The sequence below is a fragment of the Conger conger genome, chromosome 18 (assembly GCF_963514075.1).
Source record: "Conger conger chromosome 18, fConCon1.1, whole genome shotgun sequence".
NCBI lineage: Eukaryota > Metazoa > Chordata > Actinopteri > Anguilliformes > Congridae > Conger > Conger conger.
The window spans coordinates 28,765,380-28,777,879 of NC_083777.1; the positions used below are offsets into that span (position 1 = coordinate 28,765,380).

A 12,500-nucleotide genomic window follows, 5' to 3' on the forward strand; every position below is an offset into this window, starting at 1 on the left:
TTTAAAAAATAAAATGAAATAAACATAACGCGCAGTTTCTGCTTGACACTAATTTGCCAGGAGGTTCCCACTCGAGAGACAGACAGCCAGAACACTTGTTACTGGGATATTCATAAGAGGCACATTTCTGACCCCAGAAATACATAATTCACCTGCTTACCAGAGGGCCTTGAGAGGAACTTAAACAGCTTACTGCTACATGCTGTCTGTTAATACTGCTGGATAAATACCCTGCAATCTCAGCTCCAAGGTGCAACATCCCTGTGTCACCACCAGCAACCCCCTGAGATACAAACCAGGTCGTCAACTAAAGGCCAACACACACGCCACACACAAATAACAGATATTCTTCACACAAATCATGACAAATGTGACCAGGCCAGCACAGTGCACATACAGTGCTCTCCACAACGTTTGGGAAAAAGACCCATCATTTATTTATGTGCCTCTGTACTCCACAATTTGAGATTTGTAATAAATAAATAAAAATCTTGTGGTTAAAGTGAGCACAACTGTACACATTTCACACACGTAAAACTGCTGGGATGCAACAGGTGCTCCAAGGACAAGAAAAGAACCGGAAACAGAAATGACCAATCTTGGGCTAACCTGAGGTAGAGCAAAGATAATCGTGCATGCAGTAAAGATGCACAACTGTAAACACAAGAGCTAACGACAGAGGTCGTAACAGCCTGGAATTCGACCTTTCAAAATCGGAATGCGAGTCCACCTCCGTAACCCCTCCCCTGCGCCGGCGACCCTAAAAAAGGCGACGGTTCTTGTTAAGAGCGCTCCGTTCTGTTGCGAAGCTCCTCACTGGAACATCCAGGTGTCGGGGCCCAGCAGGGCGCGATCACACGCGCCCACTCCAGGGGGCGCCGTCACTGCGAGAGCCCAATTAAAAACAGGCCCGAGCGTCTGAACGCACCGCTGCAGCCACGGCTTCCCGTCCAAACCCCCGCCACGCCGCCAGGCGCCAGGTGCAATGCACTCTGGGAGATCGGTCGCGCAACGGCACCCGGCAGGAGAACGCACGTCAGGCTGCGACTCCGCAGAGCCGGCGCGCTGAATCACCATTACGCCGCGCGCTACGACGCGGATCCGCTGAGGAACTCCCGACACAATAACGCCGCGGGGTTTTTACTTATCCCCCCCAGACGGCTTTTTATAAAGGTCTTTATTTCTGAAGCGCAGACTTGTCAACTTTAATCCGAGGGAATTTACATTCACATCAGGTGATCCATGCACCTGTTTTGACATCGTAGGGGAGAGAAAGCAAGTGGACAAATGAACATGATCTGAAATAAAGTCCTCGTATTTCGTAGTGCAAGATGTATGACCGCATGGCTGCCCGTGGGTCTGCAGCCAATGAACACCACCAGGCACTGGGCATCGCCCCTGGTGATGCCCTGCCAGGCCTGTACTGCAGCCATCTTCCGTTTCTGTCCGGTTCTGTGGCATTGTGCCTGAGGTGTTGTCTTCAGCAAGTGAAATACATGTTGAATGGGATTCAGGATGGGTGATTGACTTGGCCAGTTTCAAGAACATTGCACTGTTTAACTCCAAATATGGCTGTATGTTTGGAGTCATCGTGGTGTAACAAGGTGAAGAGCCATCCAGCAGAAAAAATGCTTCTGTGCATACATTTCAAATGCTGTGTTCAGTCATACATGCCCACACCATAAGACAACCTCCACCATGTTTCACAGGTGAGGGGGTACTTCAGATCATGAGCATTTTTGTCCTCAACTCATTCCATCACTTTGGTTCAGGTGAATACTCATCTCATATGTCCATAACACTTTGTAATGTACTTTTTTTAGCAAACTCTAAATTCTGTTCTTGAGGCTCGCCAGTGGGTTGCATCTTCCGGAGAACCCTCTGAGGTCATGCTGGTATAGTCTTCTCTTTATGGTAGACTAGGACATAGGGCGGCCTGTAGCATAGTGGTTAAGGTAGATAACTGGGACCTGCAAGGTCGGTGGTTCGATCCCCGGTGTGGCCACAATAAGATCCGCACAGTCGTTGGGCGCTTGAGCAAGGCCCTTAACCCTGCATTGCTCCAGGGGAGGATTGTCTCCTGCTCGACAGTCGAAAGTATTCTTTGATCATTCACTACCGCGGTTAAAATAATAACCTAAATGCTATGTGAAATATTGCGAATGAGGGATTAATTGGACTAACCAACAGATGTAAAACAAACAGACATTAGGAATGCTGTGAGAGCTCTTGGGTGCAGTGGCTGAGGGGGCACCGCTCATGCCCTGATGGTCCGGCAGCCTGCAGGCTGGACCCGGTTATATCAGAGCAGCTGGAAAACCATCTAAACCATTACCTCTCCTTTGAGCTGTGAACACGCTCCCATCAAACATACTCATACTCTCTCTCCATTTCTCTGTCCCTCTCTCTCTCTCAAACACACACATGCACACACGCATTCATGTATGCACTTACACACACACACACACACACACGTACGTATGCGCACATACATACACACACACACACACACACACACGTACGTATGCGCACATACATACATACACACACACACACACACTCTTGTGTATACTCACACACCACTCATATGGAGAACAGTGTGTGTAATTGGAGCTGCGGTGGTCTATAGGGGTCACTCATCTGTTGAGTGGAGGAGTGGGAGGGAGACAGGAAGGCTAATCAGAGACGGGCAAAAACGGGCCATACCAAAAATAATGACATATTCAAAATGACAACTTATAGCATATTTCTATTTCAACATACTGCATTAACATTTTATTTAAAGGTACAAAAGTTAAGATTTTTGTGTTAAAACATTGTTACAAGAGCATTGTAAATCCTTTCCTATCATTGAAAAAGCCTCACTGACATGTTGACTCACCCTCTGCCTGTGTTTATAGTCCTTAAATTCGGGTTTCAAAATTTACATTTGATGGCCCGACATTGTATTGTATAATCCGTACAATAATTCAAGCTCATTGGTTGAAAATTGGTTCTAACTGCCACAGCCAATGGCGTTTCAACATCAGCGCGTTCACAGAGAAGGGGGAGGGATAAACAGCTTTGTGTTTTGAAGTTGTTTGTTGCTGCTATTCCTCTCTCGACCGTTACAAGTCCGAAATGACCTATTGTACCTTTAATTTCCATGTCATCACGATGGACTATATGGCTAGTACACACACACAGACACACACACACACACACACACACACACCTGAAAACACGCACAGACACACGGCTACACAATTAGCCAGTAGAGGTGAGGCCACACGCACCTCCTCCTTGCTCAGCTCTTGTCACTTTCAGCCAGGCCGCGGAACACAAAGACCAATTACGCTGCACAATCACACGCCCCTTCCTTTCATTAATACACCGCCTTTTCCCATAAAACAGAGAAAAATGACTAATTAATAAGACGATTTATGAACCCCGTTCACCGTTTCTAATGAGATTTATGCAAATTTAGTTGCTTTCAATGTGAGTTATAATTTGGTTGAAGACGGTGCAAATTAGCCATTTTAGTACCTACTCATTAATAATAACTATTTTGCCCCTACAGACTGCCTGAGCCCACAGACAGGGAAAACGGACACTGTGCTGCTCGTAGTGTGAGCGGAAAGAGCTGAATTTCTGCACGCTGCATACCGTTACGACAGTATGTTACACTTATCTTTACTGTCTCTAACGGAGGCTGAGTGGAAGAGCTTTCTCACCGTTATTGTTTTCACAACAGAGAAGGAGAGAAGCAGGGTGAGGAAAATGAGACTGGAGGATTATTTGTCAGACATCGGGAGGGGAAGGGGGGTGGGGGGGGCACAGAAAGAGAAAGAAATATGATGCTGAGACAGTGGTAGGAGCTAATGAAACCTTGCTTGGATAAACTGTGTTTGTTTGCGTGTGTGTGTGTGTGTGTGTGTGTGTCTGTGAGAGAGAGAGAGAGAGAGAGAGAGAGAGAGAGAGAGAGAGAGGGAGAGCAGAGTTTGTGTACTTGTGGACACAATGCAGAGCTGACTGTTGAAGCTTATCTGTAGCAGTGAGGCAACCAGCCCTTTCCTGACAAACGATGCCATTTAGCACACAGTGACGGAGGCATTACAGTTATGAATGATACAGCGCGTATTAAAAGGCTAACCCCCCCGTACACACACACACACACACACACACACACACACACACACACACTCGGCACACTCACACCCTCCCCCCCACACCCTGACTCCATACCCCCTGTGCTCCTGAAAAGAGCAATGAGTTAGGTGGTGCTATCTGTCTCCCTTCAACTGCCTGCAAACACCTCTCCCCTCCTGTCCTCTCCCCTCTTCTCCTCTCTCCTCCTCCCCACCTCTCCTCTCCTGCCCATCTCTCCTCTCTTCTCTCCTCCTCTCCCTACCTCTCCTCTCCTCTCCCCTCCTCTCCTCTCTCCTCCTCCCCACCTCCCCTCTCCTCTCTCCTCCTCTCACCACCTCTCCTCTCTCCTCCTCTCCCCACCTCTCCTCTCCTCTCCTGCCCTCCTCTCCCCTCCTCTCCTCTCTCCTCCTCCCCACCTCTCCTCTCTCCTCCTCTCCCCACCTCTCCTCTCCTGCCCTCCTCTCCCCTCCTCTCCTCTCTCCTCCTCCCCACCTCTCCTCTCTCCTCCTCTCCCCACCTCTCCTCTCCTGCCCTTCTCTCCCCTCCTCTCTCCTCCTCTCCTCTCTCCTCCTCCCCACCTCTCCTCTCCTCTCTCTCCTCTCCTCTCTCCTCTCTCTGCTCTCCTCTCTCCTCCTCTCCCCACCTCTCCTCTCCCCTCCTCTCCTCTCCTCTCCTCTCCCCTCCCCACCTCCCCTCCTCTCCTCTCCTCTCATCTCCTCTCCTCCCCCAGTCACTGCTGGACTGGGCATTTTCCTCTTCACTGGGGCAGGGCAGGGTGCCACAAGGCAGAGAGAGTGGGGCAGTTTGAGTAAGCCACAGTGAGGCAGGCTAGGGTAAGGTGGGGTAATCTGAGAATGGTGGGGTAGCATGGGACTGCAACCTTCCGGTGAGATTAAACGTTTGTCTAATGTCTGCAACATTGTCCACCTCCACTGCTGGAGAAAATTCCCCCAGCAGTGAGAATGGCTTAATTAGGAAAGAGAAAGCCGTGTAATGCATACAATCATGCAGATACTTTATGTTATGTTGCTTTTTGAAGCTTCCCTTTTAAAAGAAGCAGGACGACGAGGGCGTTAAATCAGAGCTGAGCGGACAGCTCTCCTGCACCGATCAATAACCCCCCCTCTCCTGGCAGCTGAGCACAGGGCCGAGGGGGTCTCCCAGGGACAAGCCCTGCTTGATTGGTGTTGATGACCCCGTGACCCTGAAGGTCAACTGGGGTCAGAGGGTCAGGAGCAGGAGCAGCGGTGTGGGGGGAGATTTAGGAGCGCTGTCGAGGAATCCCGGCCAGAGGGGTCGGGGGAGGGGGGGAGGAGGAACAGGGGCGGAATTAAAGCGGGCGACACCGTTCACGCCAAGCTGAGGAAGATGAGCATCGATATTGACGGACCGGCCTGAGCCATGACAGCCCGTGTGGATGATGTAATCGAAACCTAAGGTTGATGAGTCACTGAGCTGTCAATCAGACGAGTGGCCGGATCACTAAAGAAGGTAAATACGGTCACTTCCTGTACGAAACACCAAGCAATAAGGAGGACAGGTCCGCTTAAGATTCTTGGTTTTTTTTCTTGGATTTCTTTCATTTTGCCTTTGGGTATTACGCTCATTTCGTTTAGAAACTGGAATTAGTGTTAAATATTAATCCCTCAGCAATTAGCCGTTTGGCCAATCTCTTTTTACGGTTAACGGCCATTAATTTTTGAATGTATTTAATTGAAATCGGCACTGTTCCATATTTCTCAGTGCAGTTAAACACAGGGGGAAGACTGACACGCGTAATGCACGGCGTCAGACATCGCGTTGTGCATTGTGTCCAGAGAGGCGTCTCTTCCTCCCCAGCCCAGCGCAGAGAGACGGATTAGGGAGCCGGTGGGTGACGCTGATCGATGCCCAGCTCGCACAGAGATATCAGTGGCGTGTTAATACGGCGTCATTGATAAGGCAACACAGTTAATCACATGCGCTGATAATTGGCCTTGCGTCATTACCACGGGCCGGGGCTGTTTCTCACTCCTGTAGACAAAATGGATATGCTACATTATTTAGACCCGATCACAGGCTGCCGGCAAATTACACATGAAATATTGTCGCTCGCCGACCGGCCTATTTTAAAGAGAACTAATTAGGCCTAATTAAAGATTTTTTTAAAAACGAAAGAATAAAAGCTAAAGAAACAAATTGGTGCAAATGTCTTATCGGGTTTAACCTACGGCTGAGCGTGCGATTTGGTGTGGATTTGGGCTGTGGCGTCTGTCTGTATCGACCCCTCGTGCAACAGATCCCAGCGCGTGGCCTAAGGTAATTAATGCGAGTCATTTTGTCAAAGCTGACGAGTCTACCCCGTAGAACTGATCCACGCATGACACTTCCAGGGAATGGAGTCACGGAGGAGAGGATTATCACTCCACACCTGACAAAGACTCACAGTGCCATGTTAAAAAGTCATATTTGTTGTGCAGCTAATAAATTAATCTCAGGAGCGGTAAAATGTCAGGGGAGCGGGGGGGGGGGGGGTGTTTTTCCGTTTTAAGACACCCACTCAACCCCAGGCCCGGGCATTGTAAACCCTGTTCCGGCAGGGTCCTGTTAACGTCCGGAGAGAGGGAACATTACACAGATGGAGAAGTGAGCAATGCCGTACACGTCTGGAATAGAAATCCCCCTCGATGCGCATGTAGCAGGTGATTTACATATAAAGAGCTCTGCGTTGGGGCTCTGTGAGACTGCGGGTGTAAAACCCAGACAGTTCATTTGGACGGGAGAGGGAAAGTCCCATCGAGACCGGCAGTAAAGCCAGTCCCCAGGGAGAGAGCTGCGTACTGACCACACCTGCCACAGCCTTACCCAACCCCCAACACCGCAGGGAGCTTATTACACTACAGACACACACACATAACCACACACACACAGTCATACACACACACATAACCACACACACACAGCCATACACACACACACACACACACACATAACCACACACACAGCCATACACACATAACCACACACACAGCCATACACACGCATATAACCACACACACACAACCATACACACACACACACACACACACACACATACACATACACATACACATATATATATATACACACACACACACACACACACATACACATATACACACACACACATACACATATACACACACAGCCATACACACACACACACATAACCACACACACACACACACACACACACACATAATCACACACATCCCTTACCCAACTCCCAACACCGCAGGGAGCTTATTACACTACAAAAACACACACATAACCACACACACAGCCATGCACATGCACACATAACCACACACAGCCCTTATCCAACTCCCAACACTGCAGGAAGCTTATTACACTACAAACACACTCACATAACCACACACACAACCATACACACACACACACACACACACACATATATATACACACACACACACACAAACACATACACATACACATAACCACACACACAGCCATACACACGCACACATAACCACACACAGCCCTTACACAACTCCCAACACTGCAGGGAGCTTATTACACTATAAACACACACACATAACCACACACACAGCTATACACACACACACACACACACACACACACACACACACACACATACAGAGCCATATACACATATACACACACACACACACATATAAACACACAGAGCCCTTAGCTCTTACCCAACCCCCAACACTGCAAGGAGATTATTACACCATAAACATGCAGACATAACCGCACACACATACACATATACACACATAACCACACACAGCCCCTGTCCATCCCCCAACATAGCGGGGAGCTTATTACACTACACACACACACACACAGAGCCATATACAGATACACACACACACACACACACACACACACACACACACAGATATGACCATAACCACACACAGACACACATAACAAAAACCGCAAACACAAACACGCAGGACTCAACTCAAATACATTCAGGGAACATACACAATAAATTGCATTTGAATGGGGACTGTAGAATTATACTTTTGATTTAGAGCAGAATTTATATTTCTTGTTTAAGTGCTTTATAATAATATTATTACTATTATGTAATGTCCTGCTATTATTTGTTATTTGAGAGTCCTCCCCTGAGTGTACAGCCTAATGATTATTCTCTGAGATTCGTTTAAAATGGCAGCACATACAGGTAATGAGGTGAACAGAAATTAAAACCACAAGCCACACAGACCACATTGGACACGTGTCCTACAGAAAGAGTTTTGTTTTGCACTGTTGAAAGGAAAAGTAAAGTTATATTTCTTCACCTAAATCACGTTTTATTTTATCGATGCAAAGTGTTGAAATAACGGAAAAGGGTGAGCCATTACACAAAAAAATATATATTAAAGGAAGGAAACCAAATGACCGATGGCCCGGTTGGCTGTACTTTCGCTGGGCGGAAGTCTTTGTTTGCTCGGGGAGCAGGAGCTGACAGTCAGGAGGAGCAGGAAGGAAGCGATAATGTGGCATAATGTCAGTTAAATCAAAGTGACACGAGCCCACATTACGCTGCGGAGAGGGAGGACGCGTGTATGAGGGGGGACGCGGCGCTCCACATAATAAACCTCTGGAAGGGAGCCAGCCCGGAGCCACACAGCAGACGGAATACAAAGCAGGAGCGACGGGACGAAGGCTTTCTCCTCAGATCCCGTCCGTCAGCGCTGACCAGCCGGCCACTCGCCGGGAGTGACATCACACCGCTGAATCCCACGGTCCTGGCGTGGTAACGTGCGTTAAACGCGCGCGAGGCGCTCCCTCTGCCCCGCGCCGTCGGCCTCACGTTCCGGGGGCCAGGACGGAGGCGCCCACGCTGGTGAAGCGTGCTGGGGTTGGGCCGCCGGGCGATAAACCCTTCCTCTCCGCACGCGCCCGGCTCCACCTCGCCGAGCCGCAGATACGGGTTCGTTAAAAAGGAAAAGCCCCAAGGGCCAATTTGCATAATTAATGCGATAAATAAAACAATTCTATTTTGACTTAATTAACAGGCTGTAATTAAAAGCGAGGTCTGATAGTTAAACTCAAACTTGCCGGTTGAGTTCGGCGAGGAGTTTGTCGGCGAGGAGTTTGTCGGCTAGCACCGCCGTCGTCTGGGTGCTGCGTGAAACACATGCTCAAATACCCAGTCTCACCCCGCTCGTATTACCCTACAGCTCTTAACAGGCCTTTAGCAGCTGCACTTCACACACTTAACACGGATACGGTGTGTTTTAATACCCATTTTAAACACTCCATTAATTCAGCTGGCTATCTGGATATATGCTAAAGCATCTCAGATTAAATACAATAGCAGTGACTCCCCTGGGACTCAAACCCACAGCCTAGTGCTGTAGCTGATCCCAGCTCCCGAAGCATTGTTCTGCACTTACATCCGTCTCTGTCAGCCTCCACATTCTCTCCCCCTTTCTCCCCATCTCCTTCCTCTCCTCCCTCTCCTCCTCTCCTCCCTCTCCTCTCCTTCCTGCTTGCTCTGCTTCTCCTCCCATTCCCACTCTTTTTCCCATTTTTTCCATCCTCTCTTCTCTTGCTCCCTTTGTATCTTTCTCTGCATCTCCCTTTTTCTCTCCTTTCTCTCTGCACTGCTCTCTTTCCCTTTCTGCATCACTATCTTTCTCTCACTCTCTTTATCTCTCTCTCCCTCCCTCTCCCTCACTCTCTCTCCCTCTCTCTCCCTCTCCCTCTCTCTCTCTCTCTCTCGCTCTCTCTCTCTCTGTGTGTGGGGCATTAATAGTGTAGGTAGTGAGCGATCTGCGGATGGACGCTGGGCTCAGTCCAGCTCTAAGTGACTCCTGTGTTTCAGCAACACACACCATGATAGTCCTTGAAAGAGCGTATATTAATCCTGCAGATTTATGGCTAAATCTGTTACGGATGGGAGACATGCACCCTCTACCCACTCTCTCTAGTTCTCCCTCTCTCTCCTTCTCTCTCTCACATTCACATACTCCATCTCTCTTTCCCTCTCACACACAGACTCACATAAACTACCTGAAGGTCATCCGGTGTTAGTGAAAAGTGCTGAGGAAAAAATTATATTATTTCCCTCTCTCACTCTGAGTGTGTGTGTGTGTGTGTGTGTGTGTGTGTGTGTGTGTGCGTGCGCGCGTGCGTGTGTGTGTGTGTGTGTGTGTGTGTGCGTCTCTCTCGTTCTCTCTCTCCCCATCTCTCACTGCGTGTGTTTGTGTGTGTGCAAGATAGTTTTAGCATAAATGATGAGGGAACGGTTCTTAAAACTTGACTGGCACTTGCTGGAGTGCATACCACAGCCACTTGTAACAGATGTCAAAGCAGCACTAATTATAATAACGCACTCCTTCTCCCATAGGCAATCCTTTCGGAGAACGTGATCCAAATATCCCCGTAAATGTTTCAGTTGTCATGTTGGCTGACAGCGGAGGGAACAAACAGACAAGCGTGTGTGATCAGAAACCCTCTGATCCCGCTCCAGGTAACGGAGGCAAAGTCATCAGAGAAACACTCAAACAACACAAGAGATGTAACACACAGTCCAGGAAAAAAGTACATTTATGTTTGGACTGAAGAAAAATGTTTGGATTGGAAGAAGTTGAACTGCTGTAAAAAAAACAGCTAAAGCTAGGTTTTTCCAGTTCAGACCAGCTCCCAAGCTTGACCTGGTTTGACCAGCTCAAGCTATGTTTTGCAACAGCTACCAGCTCAGACAAGCACTAGCTGGTTGCCCAGCTGATACCCAGCGAGACCAGCTTATGACCAGCTTGATCAGTTCAATTTTCATAGCTGGATTTTACTCCAGGGTAAAGATCCTCCAGAGAGAACAGAGCTGATGGCAATGCCAACAGAGATAAGGACAGGGTTTGTGATAGGAGCAGCACCAGGATATGGGCACACCCAGGTGAAGATGTCTCGGGCTGGAGAAAACTCCAGAGAAAATGGTCAGATGTGGCAGTTTGTGTGACCGCACGTGACCGTGAGCTTTTGTAGAAGTTGTAAATTGTGACCATCATTTTGTTCTAGGAGCTATGGTGCTTCCATACCGCTTAGAGAATGAAGCACTACCGTATATATCAATTCCATGCTAACTGGGAAGAACTCTCTCAACAAATCATGACTTGGCATCCCTGCAGAGGGCAGTAGAGAGCAGGGCAGGGTGAGTGACAGGTGGTAGAGAAGAAATGGGTCTCAGAGTGGGAGGGAGGGAGCTACAGCTGGTAGGCTGCCCGTAGTCCTGTCTGAATGTTTTAACCCGTGTTGTACTCTCTGGTCTGAGCTAGGATTGTTGCAGCTGTATGTGTATGTATATTGTATTTACATTTGTAATTATCTTGGTGCTGTAGTTAGTCAGAATTCCTTAGTGACTTGGCCTATTTGCCATGTGCCGTGAACATAATGTGCACGCCGGTACAACTGATTCTTTGTGAATCGTACCTTATCCAACCTGCTCTGTAGTTTGTTCTAATGACCTTGATTAAACACTTTTTATTTTTTTATTTTTTTTTGATATTTTTAGGCCTTTTTCAGCTTTATTGGACAGTATATAGTATAGAGAGACAGGAAGAATGGGAGCGAGAGAGAGGGGAAGACATGCGACAAATGTCGGACAGTCGGATTCGAACCGCCGACGTCGCGGCTCGCAACGAGCATGCGGTCAGTGCTCTACTGGCCGCGCCACCGAGACACCGATTAAACACTTTTCCGTACATCAGTTAAATGAAATGTGACGTAATGTAACGCAGAGCCGCCCGCAGTACGGTGTCACTCAGAGCTGTGGCGGCTTGTGGCGGCGTCAGGCTTTGAGCTGACATTACGCTCTTGACGGCCTCGCCGTTTTTGAACCGATCCCTCGCTATGAGTCAGATAAGTCACAGGTCACATGACAGCTCAGGCCATTATGATGAAGCCCCACTCAGCTCCCGTTAATGTAAAGATCCATACAGTAAATAGTGGCTATTGGAGTGTCAGTTCCCGGACAGACATCTCGGGGGCTGATGTTAACCTCCGCGGCCTTCTACCTCCAGCTCACCCCCAAAAACAAAGGAAAAAAAAGCACCGGCCTGTCAAAACAAGAGCACAGGCCAGGAATGTATTTCAGAATCAATCTGGAACCTTCTGCCACTTGAAAACTGTCCAAAAACACACACAACAACCCCCCCCCCCGCCACCTCCCGCCCCAAGAACAATAAAAGTCCAAACCACTCTAAAAAGTTCTTTCTGGGTTTTTCAAACCATCACAATAATTATAAATAAAAACAGGAGAGTGATAAAGGAGAGGGCGAGGGGGCCGGTTCCTCTTCCCGCGCGGTGGAGCCGGGGGCCCCGCGCTGACACCCGGGCCGTGGGGCTGTCAGAGA

General features: G+C 48.5%; 1 protein-coding gene across 1 annotated transcript in view; it reads right to left on the bottom strand.

Annotated features, from left to right (window-relative positions):
- The window catches only part of cdh23 (cadherin-related 23), a 209,271-nt gene that overhangs the window by 177,281 nt on the left and 19,490 nt on the right, over positions 1-12,500 (bottom strand). The gene's annotated exons all lie outside the window — the stretch shown is intronic.